Raw genomic sequence first — 16132 nt, 5'->3', positions numbered from 1 at the left:
CCACACCGCATCCATCCCCACCCTTCCCCCAAGGCTCAGAAACAGGTTCTGGATCTTCTGGCAGATTCAAAACAGTCAGAGGATGTTAGAATTCAGAAAAAAAAAAAAAAAAAAGGCTTAAAAGTCACATAAGCCTCCCATTCTTAAGGAGTCCATGGATAGATTTCAGAGGGTCCATGAACTTACATGATTTTGAAAAAAAAAAAGTTATAACTTTATTTTCATCAACCTTTAGCTGAAATTTAGCAATTCTTCCAGTTTAAAAAAACAAAACAAAACAACAACAACATGATTCTGTAACAAATTTCAACAGACTTCCAAAGGGGAGTGACACAAACAAAGATTAATTAATAAGCCCTTGAGTTGGTTCAGTGAATGAGAAAACTGAGTCTCGAAGAGGTAGAATGATTTTCTAACAAGTCACAACTTAGTTAGTGGCAGATCACGGAGGGAATGAAAAAGCTTTTCTTATGAACCCTCATCAAACTCTCAGATTTTATCCATATCCAGTACCTCTGGTCATATCCACTAGAAAAAAAAAAATCAACATCATTCTAGGAGCAAAATCCATCCTCAGTCAAGTACTCAGATACATATGATAATAAAAGCTACCACTTACCCACTTTATATAAGTGCATTTAATCCTTACAATAACTCTATAAGATAGGTACTATTATTTTTTTACTTTGTTTTTACTTTCTAAGTCTCAGAGAAATTAAGGGGCTTGGCTAGGTCACACAGCTAAGTGTCTCATAACAAAATCCCTAATAAAGGATTTCCTGACTCCATCCCCAAAACTCTATCTACTTTGATACCTACCTGTTCTATAATTGGTCCTTGAATCCGCCAGAAGCATCTTCCCATTGCCATCTCATGGAGTCATTTCCAGACATGACACACTTTCCTACTTTTATGGTTTTAGACTGAATGTGGCTTTTTCCTGTCCCAGGAAAGTTATGTCAAGAGTATATGTGGCCATGGAAGTTCTTCCTTTTATGTAGCCAAAATTTATTCTGTGGAACATACTCACTGGTATTATTTCTGCTCTGTGCAGTTAGAAAGAATCAGTCTAATCTATTTTTCATACTAGCCTTTTAAATATTATAAGATAGTATATGGGCAGTTAAGTATCACAGTGAATAGAGCATTGGGCCTGGAGTCAGGAAAACCCAAATTCAAATCCAGCCTCAGACACTTAATAGCTGTATGACTCTGGGCAAGTCACTTAATCCTGTTTGCTTCCATTTTCTCATCTGTCAAATGAACTGGCAAACTACTCTAACATCTTTGCCAAGAAAAACCCAAAGTGGGACACAAAGAGTCAAAGATGACTAAAAACTATTCAAAGATGCTCAACAGTGAGTATGTAATTCCCTTAATCTTTTCTTCTGGATACATTTGCCCAGCTCCCACAACCAATTTCCATGTAGGCATTTTAGTGGCAAATTTAAAGTTTGATCTAAGGAAATTTTCCTAACAACCAGTACAAATCAGAATCCAGAAATAGAACAGGCTGCGATATTAAATTTCCCCCTTATTGGATGTATTCAGGCAGAGGCAGGATGATCACTTGTCAGGGAATTCTGTGATTATATGATTCATTTGGCATGATTTAATAACCTTTCATTAATCTACTTTTTTCACATCTTAACATGCTCCATTTTGTTCTTAAATCATGATATCTAGAATTGGGTCCAACTTTCCAGATGTTGTCTGAGCACCATCAGGTACAATGAAATTATAATCGTCTCCTTTCCCCTCTTCTATTAATAGAATGAATCACTATATTAGAGATTTCATCAGAGTGAGGACTAGCTTTACCTTCATAGATGTCAGCCTCCACATCTTAGTAGACAGAATCATGACAAAAACTTTCATCAGCTAGTAGCCCTTTAGCGAAGAGCCCTTCCAAACTTAACTAAGCAAATTCTCATATGACAGATAGAGTAGATCACAAGGCCCATATTCAAGGGTCTTCTAGCTTTTCTTCTACTATAACAGCCATTAAGAAACTAGTATCACTGCCATACCATAATGAAGCATCCAAAACTTTCCAAGAAACATGTTATAACTAATTAAAAAAAAATCTATCTCCAGTGGATTGCAGAAAGTTTTGAGATCAAAAGCATAAAAAACTATAAACTCAAATGGAAGATGGTCTAGGGAGCTGAAATGTGTTATGAGTTATAGTTCTGTTTCAAAAGCTGGGAGGAATATTAGAGTATAAGTAGTTGATCTCTTTTTTTCTTCTGGACACACCCTTCTAAGCCACAGTCTAGATGTAAGGAAGCTTTTCAAGTAAAAAAAAAGAGTAATATTTTCAGGACCATCCTCCTTTTTCAATCTAGACTCTCATACACCTTAGGATCATTCTACAGGAGGAAGCCAAGGTCACGCATGACTTGTCCTTGCACTGTCTGCTCTCTTTAGATTTGGGAAGAAGAAAAAAAATAAAATCTAAATATATACTCCCCTCCTAAATCTTCCTCCAGATAGCAATGTACTCAACCAAATAGTGCTGCCCCATTGGGAAGAAACTTCTCCAAGTACCTTTACTTCCAAACTCACATAATTCCTATTTAGACCAAATTGAAGAGCACCTGCTAGCCAAATCCTCTAGCCTTGTTAACAGGTTTGATCTCAGAAACACCTCCAAAAAAGTACATAGTTAAGCATAAATATTCAAGCAACCCTTCCTTTCTCCTCACTCTGTGTCTCTCTTGCTGTTTCTCAAGTCCCTTCCTCTCCAGGTATATTCACTGCCTTTTTTATATGTACAGGAGAGCTAGAGCTCTTCTCCCCACCTCCCCCTCACACAACTAGCAATAACAGGACCAACAGCTCCATTTTCTCACCCACTCTGTTCCTCTACATCCCACTCCCCCTTCACTGCCTCTCCTCAGTTCCCTATCCTAGATAGACATTTAATTCTAGCTGGACTCTCTTTTTCCTCATTCCAAAAAAAATCTCTTAAACTTTTAAACAAATAAAAATCTTGAGATCTGAAGCTTGTTGCTGACTTCTGGCTCCCTTCTGCCTCCTCTCTTTTCAGTCTTATGGCCAAGGCCAAAAAGCTGGCACATGCATGGAAAACAAACACATGGAGCCAAGCCAACTGGGTTTGGCATAATTTGTTTATAAAGAGAATAAAGTATAAGGAGAGAGGAGAAGAGTGTTGAAGGATGAAGCCTAGTGGAAGGACGATTTCAACCACATGTTTTGCTACTCTTCCAGTAGTATGCAAGCATCTGCCTCTATTGACTTAATTCAGCCAATGTTTGAGTGCCCTCCACTGTAATTCCAAAGTACACCAAGAAGATGGAAAAATGAAGTGTGATTCTGAAGCAAAACCTCAATAAAGACCAAATGAAAGTAAAGATCCAAAGACAGAGGAGCAATTAGAAAAAAACAAGGGCTTGTAAAGTTCTGCCTGTGGGATGATGATGATGGTGGTGGTGGGTACTTGTCTGGCTATTTTCCTCTCAGGTATGCCATAAGAACTTTGGTAGTGGTTTTTCCACCTGGCAAATAGGAATGGTTTTAGGAGTGGGGGGAAGATAGTAGGTAACATATTCACTTTACAAATAAATATTACCCAATAATATTATAATACAACCACAGATATTCGGAATGCCCACTGGCCTGGAATGTCTCATTTCTCTACTGGCTTGCCTTGAAGATAGTTGGAAGGGACCTCAGTCTCTCAGGGGTCACTCAGTCCAACATCACCCCACTTAAACATACTAACATATACCCCGTAAGTGGTCATCAGTCTTTACTTGAATACTTTCTGCTTAAGAACCATCCTTCCTTTAATTTCAACATTCTGTTGAATAGATATTCTATAGAGACAATGTAGTAGAAGGCAGTGTTATCTGACTCAAATAAAAATGAGCCCTATAGCTGCATACTGGCAAATCTACATTTTCTAGGTTGTATTTTTTATATTTTCTTAAACATTGTCCTCTGCTCTTAGGAGTTCTGCCTGCTCATGCAACTGCAAGCCTTGTGCTAGACCTGGAGTTGATAAGACCAGGATTTGAATCCTGCCTCATATATTCAACTACCTGTTTGATCTTGGTTAAATCACTTTGATATCTCCCAGCCTCAATTTCCTTATCTATAGATGGGGATAGGTCATGAGAATTAAATGAAAAGATATTTGTAGGCACTCGGCCAACCTTTAAGTGCTTTATAAATGCTAGCTATTTATTGCTGCTGTTATTATTATTATACATCTTGCAAACATGAAGGTATGTAAATGTCTTTTGTTATTATTCTGCAATACTAGGTGGTAGCTTTTCAACAGGCCCAAAGTGTGCTGTTTATTTTGTAATCAAGACAAATGTGCAATTGAGCAATCATCCCTAATATCTCTACCTTTGAAGTCCAGATCAAGAAGCAGCAACAGTTTCAATTGGCTAACAACAAAGATCAGTCTTTCCTTTCTTTTCTTTTTTTTTTTTCTTTCTGTTTCTAAGTATAAAAAATACCTTAGAATATCAAAAGAGGACTTTGGCTACCTTACTAGCAATAGCATGATTGAGAAAAATATACTGTTTGATTCAGATGTAGCAACTGCTTTAGGCAATCTTACATTAAAATAAATAAACAAATAAACAAAAACCTTTCCCTTGCCTAATTTTTATAAATCATTTTTGGATAGTAATCTTCAATTTTAAAAAATAGATCATTCTTTTAAAAATCATAATTTAATATTTTCCAGGAAAGATGCCTTTAGAAAAAAAAAAAAGTGGCTTTTTTTTTCTATTTTCCCCTCTGGCCTGTTCCATATTTTTAATTTGGGGCTCTTTTCCTTTTCGCTAGCAAATTCTATCTGAGAGCAAACCTGGAAGAGAAAAATCCCCCAAATGGCAGCAACAATAGGAATTAGTCCAGTCTTCAAAGAGCCCCCCTTTTTGGGGTAACCCAAATAACCATGTTACTTACCTCCCAAAGATTAGGGCTGCAAAATGGATCTCACGATATTCAAGGATGCTAATAATGTCTCAACTTTCTAGGAGAAGGGAAGGAAGGGAGACCTTTCCCAGAGTGCCCCCAAAGCTGATTTGGAGCATAATTAAAACCCAGAGCTACTAACACAATCCAAAACCAATCAAGAGATAAAACAGGTGTGAGGTCTTCAGGGGTCCCTCTTCTAATGCAATAATGAGCAATCTAAAAGGCCACTTTCTTGACACAATTTGGTACAAAGGCCTTTAAAAAATCTGTAACTTTAGAACACAAACAGTTAACAGCCTGAGTCTTCTTTGCCTTCCCCAAGGAAGATATTGTTGGCCAGACCTCCATCCTGAAAGTGACAATCCTCATTCTCCACCCCACCCAAGCTCCTAAATCTTAGAATCTCTTCCCTCCTCCTCTCAACCCTCCCACTCCTTGGAATAGGAGGCAGCAGCGTGCTGCCCAGCACATTCCCAAACGGGTTTCATCTTGGTCCAGATTCATCTTGTTTGTTAACTCTTGCCAAGAAGAAAAAAAATAAGAAATATGTATATATTGGAGGAGGGCAGGGAGAAGAAATACAGGACGGGGCTGGGTTGTTTTTATAAATGTCAGTTGTTCATGGAATGGAGAAGGAGTTGTAAATGGGGAAAGCGTTTCTCCCCCTGCACCAACCCCTCATCCCTTCCCCTTTATTTCAGATTAATCATGTATTTGGATTCTGTAAACTTCTTGGGACTGTGCTCCTACAGCCAGTGGTCCTACAAGACTCGCTATACTCCCTGTATCTTACCTCTCTTTCTCTCCTGTGACCTTGGTGCTCTGCTCTCCCTCTGGAAGGCTTAATTCCAAGGGGATGGCAAGGAAATGCCTCCTGTATCCCCCGGTGCCACCTCCCTTTTCCTCTTTTCTTGTTCTACTCATTCCTTTGCCAATCCCACGATGACAAAAAGAGGTTCTTTTTGTTGTTGTTATTCATGATGGGAGCAGAAAAAGAAAAATCTGGGCTTTTTACCATTGGGAAAGAGAAATTCTGAAGATGAGTCTGTTTTCTCTCATCTTCTTTTCCTGTTTACCACAACAAACAAAAACAATACGTGGAATTGCATTTTGTACATTGGTAGAGCAGCCAGCTTTCAGGCTGACTGGGGAGGGCAAACCACTAACTTGTGGCCGCCCAGATAACTGGTTTGGAGCTAGGGCAGTTATTGCTCGGACTCCTCTCCGCCACCCTGAAGGGAAAGCTGTTCTGATCCTAAAGACACTTGGTTCATGACCAGGAAGTCTATCTTTTTCTGGTCCCTGTGTCAGGGCTGTTGTTCCTAGGTAGGATTCCCTGCAGCCTGGAAATATTATCATCTCTCTACCCCTACCCCTAGGGCAGCTAGATGGCACGATGAGCTCAGGAAGTTTCATGTTCCTGAGTCCAAACCCCTTAGTAGCTGTGTAATCCTGGATAAATCACTTAACCCTGTTTGCTTCAGTTGCCTCGTTTGTAAAATGAGCTAAATCAGGAAATGGCAAACCACTTCAGTATTTTTGCTAAGAAAACCCTGAATGGGGTCATGAAGAGTCGAACAGAACTGAAGTGACATCACAACAAATATACCTATAACTTATTTGACTTTTCAAACACCTAAAAGCAGCTGAACAACACAAAAATCCCCACAACAACTGGTGCACATTAGATGCAGATTTCTACCAGGGGCTGACAATAAGAGGCACTTTTATTTACACACGCTTACTCAGATAGATTGAGGACCAATATAACCAAGATGGTAAAAATCTTAGTTTTGTTCATCAGCTCCATATTTTCAGGAAAAAAGCAATACATATTGCCTCCTGTGAACTTAGGCACACCTATCTTCTCCTTTCTCTTAAAAACAAAACAAAACAAAACAAAATAAAACAAAACAAATGAAGATTACTATTACTTTAGATTTAACTAGATATATGTGTTAATGTTGTGAGTTTATTCAGAACTTCTCTAACCTGCCCAATCTCCAATACACCAAAGCTCCCTCAAAATTAAGCCAATGGAAGCTGTCAGACAGGTTTCAGAGGGTGCCCATTTTCTGGAGGGAAAAGGTAGAACAGGTACCTGTTTCTTTGAACTTCCCAGACAATCCTGTGCCCAGGGCAAAAAGACAGCTCCACACCTCGAATTGGAGTCTGCTGCCCAGACAGAGAAGGAGACCTGAGGATTATATCTTCTCATTGCCCAAAGGGCATACATGAGAGAATCTGTCTGTTCATAAGGATGGCGTTGCTTCGAACGCCATCCAACTCTTTCCTGGAGCTTTTCGGCCCAGAAATCCTGACCTCTTGAACTTGAGCATATTTCACCAGTCTACCCATGTCCCTAGTCTCTGGCTTAGCACCTCTGTCATCCCTGAATGACTGAAAGCAAAGGCAAGATGGTACAAGAATGTTGAGCTGAGTATTAGAAGATTTAAGTTCTTTATTATTATTATTATTATTTGGCAAGGCAATTGAGGTTAAGTGACTTGCTTAGGGTCACACAGCTGGTTAAGTGTTAAGTGTCTGAATCTGGATCTAAACTCAGGTTCTCCTGACTCTAGGGTCAGTGCTCTATCCACTGCACCATCAAGCTGCCCCTCTTTATTCTCATTATTATTTTTAGATCTAGGTTTTATTTCCACTCTTTCTTTTTCCTCTCATTTGCTGTATGGCTCAATCAAGTCTTGTCATCTTTTATCAGCCTCCATTTTCTCATTTGTTAAATGAGGATGTTTGACTAAAATTGAATTCTAAGGTACCTTCCAGTACTATGAGTCACTAACTTCTTTGAAGAATCAACTCAACCACCTCTTCCTTTCAGGAGGAAATGACATATCACCATAACCTCCCCCTCCAACGCCCCTGCTTGCCTCAGGACTAACTCAATTCTCTCAGGCTATGTAGAATGACCTGTTAGCCTTATTTGAGAAACAGGAAATCTAGACTGGAAACAGCTTAAGGGCAGGACATGTGGATCAAAAAAGACCTTGGAGATAACCTAGTCCAACCTCCTTATTTTATTTCATAAAATCCATACCTTCTTTAGTGTGAGTACTCTTGCCCACTGGGATGACAAGGGGAGCAATGTGACTCAGTGACTTAGAAATATATATTTTTTTATTTTAGATATTTAGATATTTAGAATACTGAGCCTGAAGTTGGGAAGATCTGAGTTTCAAATAACTTTCTTTGTGACTCTGGAGCAAGTCACGTCACCCCTGCCTACCTTTATCCACTAGACAAGGAAATGGCAAACAACTCTAGTGTCTTTGCCAAGAAAACCTCATGGATACTATCAGCATCCTATGGTCCATGGAATTAGGAAGACACAGACAGACCTGAACAACTCCAGCCACCAATATATATCACAGTATCCTTCATGCTTGAGTTACCATATCCCCCAAAGGAAAAAAAAATCATTTTTGGTGGCTAACTCTCTGGTGGTAAGCTTCTTCAGATTCTACTGGGCTTATTCTTAGGCAGTAACCACACAGGCTGATGTTGGGGGCTTAGAAGAAGCTGCCAGAGCTTGCAGGCCACTGGAATAGGCTTTGAGAATCCAAGGTCATATTCCCATGACGATGGGATATTAGGATAGGATTCTAGTTGAGGTTATTTTATACATGAAGAAATTGAAGTCCAGAAAAGTAAGCTTTTGTCCACCAAGGTGGTATTATTTATTTACTTCTAATCCCACTTCTTGATCTATGTACTGTCACTAGACCCAAATGGCTCTGGAGGGAAAACTGAGGCAGCCCTTCCTTAAATTCAATTCACTTGATGTGAAATCCCTGATGTTTTGATCCTCTTCGAGAAGGAAGAACAAACAACAACAATCTACTTCCTCACAGTGCTTGCTAAGCTACACTATTGGATACCTAGGCCATTCAGAATAAATACAGTTCATAAAATATCCCAAGTTTGATTCACCATCTCATCATGTCCATATTATCATATGGTACCTCTGCTGTTTCATGTTGTGATGTGATTCCCATTCTTGATTCTGGGCATACATTGACAGACCATGATTGCTTGAAGTCTTTGTAGGATATACTCAAATGTGGCATTTAATAATGTGTTTCCTTGGCATAAGGTCATCCCGGGCTAGAAGATGGTCACCTTCAGATCGGAACATGTAAGGAAACCGGAAAAGCAGATTCTAAATGGTAACCTTCCCCAAAGGGAACAACTAGATCAGGGCCCCTCCCAGTGCAGTATTAGGAAAACATGTCTGATCTTGGACAGATGCAAAAAAAAAAAATCTTGTTGCTTCTCTCTAGAGACTTACAAAGTCAAAGAAAGGGAGTTGGCTCTAGCACTCCAGTTAACTCCCCATGTGGGGGAAATTAGTTCTGCCTGCCTAAAATTCCACTCCAATTGGACACACTGTTCTTTAGTTTCCTGCCTTTAATAGATATAAAACATAGCTATCCAGAGCTCAAAATGTTCCCCAAGGGGGAATTGCCCTTCTTTTTAGAATGGGGTATCCCCTTATTTTCTAAAGACCACTACTAAGAACAAGTGCCAGGGAGGTACAAGTGATATGATCCAATTCAACAAGTATTTATTGTCTGGAAACATGGAAACAAAAATGAAATAGCTCCTTCCCTCAAGGAGCTTACATTCTCCTGAAGATCCTTAGTTTGATTAGCGAGTGTGGGCAGCCTCCACAGGACAGACTGAAAGGCCTTCTGCTATTCCATCTAATGCTCATATGCAGGCGTGTGCTACATAGCCAGCCTGAGAGAACCTATTATTACATTTTCAGTGTGTATGTTTATATCTCTCAAATCAGCAAAAACTACAAATCATGGTTTGATTAATTAATGGATTAATTGATTGACTAGACTAAGAAATTATGGAAGAAAATGTTAATAATACAGATTTAACTGAAAAGTGTATCATGCAATACTGTTTTTTTCAGGGGGGAGGGTAGTTGATAAATATTTGTCACTCCACAGCTATGTAAAATATGCCATTTTATAGTTACCAAGCATTGTAAGAACAATGTTTCATTTCACTGTTTTAAGCACTGTGTGCCAATGGTAGTGCGAGTGTACATTAGTTTCATTTATAGGCTGAAACAAGACAGTAATATCACATTCACTTGAAAATGGCAGCAATAGAACTGTCTATCTTTGCATTGAACTACAAGAGTCCCCAATTATTCCCAATTCTATCTACTGTGGTTCCCACTTTATACACATTTAGTTTTCCCCCTCCAAACAAGAATCAACAATATAAGGGCTTTAGGAGTTACCTTGAAGACTAAATAACTCAGTAGAGTGGGAAAGGACATAATCCCTGTATTGGCCATTTATTTTTTGTGTGACCCTGGATGGGACCTCAGTTTTTTCCTCTCTAAAATGAATACTTCTAAGATCCCTCTAAACTTAAAATCTTTTTTTTTTTCTGACTCCTTTGGACTTCACGAGGTATAAAGCAATGATACCAGGTGAAGGCGACAACTTGTGGATATAATCTCAATACTTGATAATGGTGTCTTCTCTAGTAAATTTCACATTTTATCCCTTAATTTCTCATTGTTTAATGACATTATCATTGCTTTTAGAGAGATGTAAATGTCTATAAGGATAGGAATCCCATTATATATACTTTTTTTTCTGCTCAGAAGTATAGTATTGAAAAAAGAGGACCTTTCAGAAATGTTTGTTGAATGAATGAATGAATGAATGAAGGAGTGGATTATAACTTTCATGAGAAAAGGAATCATGTCTTATGCAATGAGGTGATGCACACTGAGCCTCTTAAGTTATTTAAGATTTGGATGAGTTTTATTTCTAATATTTTTCTTCCTGAGTTTTATTTTGATTACTGTTTGTTTTCCTCTGCTCAGAATAAAAATTGCACACATGGCTCCACACAGAATGAAGGTTTTTACACTTGACTATTTGTAGATGCCACAAGAAAGGTAACTTTAATTTTGAGTCTGATGATGCATTACCATAGAGATGGCTGCATCTTGAGATCCCTTTGCCCACCTAAGCCTCTAGGTTCTTAAGGAGACTTGCAATTAAATTTCTAGACTGATTTATGTAAGAGATGAGACAGCTAAACTAAGTCTCCAAACTGGAGAGAATAAGAAGATAGTCCACAAAAAATCCCATTACCTGTCTCTCAAAAGAACCAACTGAACAACAGAACTGAGAAGACCCTGTTAGCAATAGGAACAATACACGGAATAGAAAGTTACAACTGAAAAAATATCTGTGGAATTTCCAAATTTAAATTGAAGCCTGTTTATTTTATTAGAAGAAATATAATACTGGCTTTCTTGACTTTCCAGCCCTCCTCAATTCTGTTGAGGGTAACTGGGCCTTTCTTTAGCTAGAGAGCCAGAGATAAAAAAAAAATTATCTTTTATTTCTATCATTAACCTCTCTGTTGAAATAAAAAGGTACTGAGCTTGGAGGTCAAGGATGTGGGTCCAACTCTTGTCTATGTTACTTTTGAACTGTGTGGCCTTGATAAGACATGGACCTTTCTCTGAACTTGGTTAAAAGAAGAGCAGGGTGGAATGGTTAAGTTTGTCTCTAAGGACCCGTCCATCCCTAAGTCTATGATCCACGATCTACACAAAACCTTCTGTCTGTTTACTGCCACGTGAGTGAAATGATAGAAGGTCTCCCAGTGCCAAATACCCAGTGAGCCTTGATTTGGGAAGGCTACTAGAAGAAAGGGTTCACTTGCAAGCCACAAAAATGCCTTAAGCCCCAGGCAAAAAAATCCTTTATGCCAGGCACCTTGTTCATTGCATAATAGAATAAAGGACTCATTTCTTTCCTTCCCCCAATATGGATGCTATTGGAAAAAACTACTATTTTAAAAAGGTGTGATTTCTATAGCCTGACAATCATGGATTACACATGTGAGACTTGGCAAAGAACATGGAAGGGCTGAAAGGAGTACCAAGTGGCTCACTCCTATATTCTTCCACTCTGGATTTTACATGTATCTGACTTAAAGAGAGGAGTAAAAATGATCCTATGCAGCCGAAAGAGGGAAAAAGGCCCATGGGCTCCTCCCTTCTCTTTAAATTTAGGAGTAGGAGGGGCCCTCCCCAGCCAGAAGGGAAAAAGCTCAGTGCAGCAAATGTACTGTTGGCACTCCCAGATGTGGGACACAAACGACAGGACAGCTCTGGGCAGCCCAGACAGAAGGAAACTACAAAGCAGCAGCCAAAACCCATAGGCAGCTAGATGATAAAGGGACATTCACTCACCACAGACACTTTCGTGGCTCCATTCGTGCCACGGGGGGCAGGGGGGGAGAAATCCAAGTACACGCTTTTCCTTTCCTCTCTGCTTGTCCCCCATCTGTGACTGGGGGATGGATGGGGTTGGCTATGTATGTGTGTGTGTGTCAAATTTTAAAACTGGAGGAGGCTGAGGCTGTGCTCTTGGGATCTGCAGCACAGATTCTTTTGACTGCTACAGATGTTGGTTTGGGGGAGTGCAGTTCTATATTCCTTGCAACTTTTTTTTACCTTTGATGTTGGCCCAAGTCCCCCTCTTTCTCTTCTGCTCTTCCCTCCCCAGCTCCTAAATCTAGGGACGTCTTTTGTGTTATGTGCCAGGAGTGATTTAAATAGGATTTGAAGCCAGTCTTACTTCCCCTACTTTGACCGGACTCCAGTGGATCTGTCACTGCTCTCAAACTCAGCTGGACTTCTTCATCTTCCCTGCCTCCCGCTCCACACCAGAGGTCTACAGAGGCCAGATGTACTACAGATGGGGAGCCTGGGGGAGAGTGATGAAGGCAATAATGATGGTGGACCCTTCTGGAAAGTTTGACTGGATGACTGAGATACTGGAGTAGGTCAGGTCCACATGTTAGTATTTTTAACAACCTCCCCCCCAACTTCTTTCATAAGGCTAGATACAGTAGGCACCGAAGTAATAATAATAACAACTGCTAGAATAACAGGTTGACTAAGTGAATAGAAAGCCATGAGGGCTGGGTTTGGAGTATGGAGTTGAGTCAGAAAAATTCCCTGAGGCAATTGGGGGGGTTAAGTGACTTGCCCAGGGTCACAGAGCTAGGAAGTGTTAAGTGTCTGAGACCAGATTTGAACTCGGGTCCTCCTGAATTCAGAGCTGGTGCTCTATCCACTGCGCCATCTAGCTGCCCTTCCAGTTCTACTTTGAACACATCCTACCTGTGAGACTATAGATAAGCCCCTAACCTCTTGATACTCCCAAGCAAATATCTAAGAATATAATTAGAGAGCCGGTGCCAATCTACATTGGTTGAGAGAATTTCTTCACTAGGAATTCCTACACTAATGAAATCAGAAGTTAGGTTTAAAAAAAGTAGAAATTATAATGTTATATAGTGTATATATTCTGTTATATTCATTACAGTGTCCCAGTAACTGGGACACACAACACAGTTTTGGGGGTCTTGTTGAAGGCTCCCCCCCCCCAGAAGATCAGAAAAAGAACTACCATGGTCTAGTGTGTGATTGTTCTGTTTCTTGGTGCTAACATCTCATTAGTTTGAATTTGGATTTATACACATAGATACACACACAAATGTATATATACACACTTCAAAAAGTTTTTAGGTCACAGAAAGATTAATTTTTAAATAATGTTAATTTTGTTCTGTGCTGAGAATTTCACTATCTCCCTCTCTTTAGCACATTAAAGAACATCTGACAATATGTGAATACAAGCTAAGTACAATTGTCTAGTGGCTGGATATGAGACATATGACCTGAGTGTCTGTGCTCATGGACAAAAACAACTGAGGTGACTTAGCAACAGTTGGCCACATGGTTTTCACTTACTGCTTCAGATACTGGGTTTGAGGATTTTGAAAATGCAACTCCATATTTCTTGGAAAAAACCTGTCAATCTTCAATATTAGTTCAAGACACTCTCTTCTTTTTCTTTATTTCTCTTCCCTTTTAAAGTTCCTTTCTTCTCCACCCTCTCCTCTACCACCTTCTTCTTCCTTTTGATTCCTTTGGGATCCCCACCCAACCATCCATACCTATGGATATGGTTTAGCTTCTTACATGGTCAGGACTCTTGCTCCCTTTCTAAATCAGGCCTCTTTTTCCTAGGTAGATAAAAACTACTTACATCTTTTATCTTTTCATTTTTTAAAAGAGTTATAACTAAAAGCCTTATGACGCAACTTCTAATCCCTCTCACAGTTTTGTCATAATATCAGAACTTCTACAGATAATAATCTTTCTTTTTTTGGTAATAACTCACTCTGTTTCAGTCCAGGGATTAATTAAAAAACAGTGAATAAGGAATTTGATTCAGATGGATTTCTGGAAGCCTCCAACACCTCTTCAATACATGGCCCTGACCTTATAAAATCCAAACCAAAGCAATAGATGGCAGAGAGATCCAAGTTTCCTAAACTCTTCTTTCCTAGCTCAGCTTATCACAAATACGATGAGTCTGTAGGCTTTCTAGGTAAACAAAAGCTTTTACCTATATTATCTCATATCCTCACACAACACTTCTCTAAAGTAGTTGAGAAAGTCTTATTTTATAGATGTGAAAAGGAAGGCACAGGCACTTTCTCAAGGCTACCAATTAGACAAGGACTCATAACTGTGATTAAAATCAAGGTTTCTCTAGTGCTTTCTTGAATTAGGTTCCCTGATGTCTGTAGCAAGAGATGAAAGGTTCCCCAATATCTTTTCAAGCTAATCCCTATATTCAGGTAAAGGACTGTTTCTTTTCTCAGTTTATAAAATTTTTTTTTTCTCTTATTATCCTCTGTTTCACTGGAAGATCTCAGCTTTTGTCAGTCCCAAGCAAATAGGCTCTGATACAAACTGTAACTTGCTCTATGGGAAGACATTTTCCCCAAGATATTGTGCCTATCACTCTATTCCTTCTGACCCATGGAATTATGTGTTAGATCAAACACTATTCAGGCCAACCTCTGGCTTCTAACACTCTGCTTAGCTAAACTTGTTGAGGCTCCAGGATTTGGGGTAGGACTGGGGAAGGGATGGCACACTTTAGGACAAACAGGATAGGAAATAGCTCCTGCTTCAGCAGGAGGCAACTTCATCTTCTATTTTAGGTCTACGGCTCCCCTACTCCTACTTCCAAACCCTACAAACATATGATAAATAATGTGCCAATTAAACATATTCCAATTCATATTCTCGGCTACCCTTAACCCTCTCAAATCTGACAAAAAGTTCTTTTATGCTATGTGGACTGCAAAGAAAACATTTTTAATGGACAGGCATCTTTAATGGACTACATTTTGTAATGTTTTCCTCTCCACCTAGCTCTGCCTCCAGTTATTTATTGATACCTACAACCATCTAGAAGAGCTATGGTGATCCAGTAGCAGGTGGGAACTAGACTTGTGATTTCATTAGTAAAGGGAATTCTCAGATAAGGAAACCATTTCTATTAATGAAAGTCATCAATTTTTCTACAATTTAAAAGTCTTAAAAAATTGTCTAAGGCATTGAGAAGTTAAGTGATTTGCCCAGAGTCACACAGCCATAAGCAGGACTGGAACCCAATCTTCCTGAATTCAAAATTATCTCACCATAAAAATACTCCTTCTTTTCTCTTCTCTTCTTTCCTTCCTCTTCCCCTCCCTCTTCTTTCCTGCTTTCCTTCCTTCCTTCATTTTTTCTTCTTCCTACTTTTCTTTCTTTTTCTCTCCTTCATCCTTCACTCCCTTCTCTTTCTTTCTTTGTCTTTCCTCCCTCTCTCCTTCCTTCCTTCCTTCCTTCCTTCCTTCCTTCCTTCCTTCCTTCCTTCCTTCCTTCCTTCCTTCCTTCCTTCTTTCTTTCCTTCCATCTCTTCCTACTACCCTTGGAATGTTTCTACAGAAAGACCTTACTCTTACCATGCAAACCTGCCCGTCACAGCTGCTCCTTCCTTTCTCAAGGTAATTTTTCTTGCCTTGCTGCCTCTTCTACTGACTAGTAAATGACTTTATTGAGCTGAACACCACCCACCTCCACTGCTCAGGCTTTGATTAGAGGAGCTACTCTCTGTGCTTTGCTACTGATTCATAGTATGAATTGAGCAAACCACTTAACCACTCTGTGGGCTTCCCTTCTTGTCAATAGAAAATAATAAGTCCTCCCTTCATGAATGATGTGAGGATGAAGGGTGCCTGCTGCTAA

The 16132-nt window shown here is 39.4% G+C and overlaps 1 protein-coding gene across 6 annotated transcripts in view; it reads right to left on the bottom strand.

The window, feature by feature from the left end:
* The window catches only part of BOC (BOC cell adhesion associated, oncogene regulated), a 95652-nt gene that overhangs the window by 69400 nt on the left and 10120 nt on the right, over nucleotides 1-16132 (bottom strand). The gene's annotated exons all lie outside the window — the stretch shown is intronic.

Source organism: Sminthopsis crassicaudata, chromosome 3 (genome assembly GCF_048593235.1).
Source record: "Sminthopsis crassicaudata isolate SCR6 chromosome 3, ASM4859323v1, whole genome shotgun sequence".
Classification (NCBI taxonomy): domain Eukaryota; kingdom Metazoa; phylum Chordata; class Mammalia; order Dasyuromorphia; family Dasyuridae; genus Sminthopsis; species Sminthopsis crassicaudata.
The sequence above is the reverse complement of the archived record's forward strand: the minus strand, read 5'-3'. Positions and strand labels throughout refer to the sequence as shown.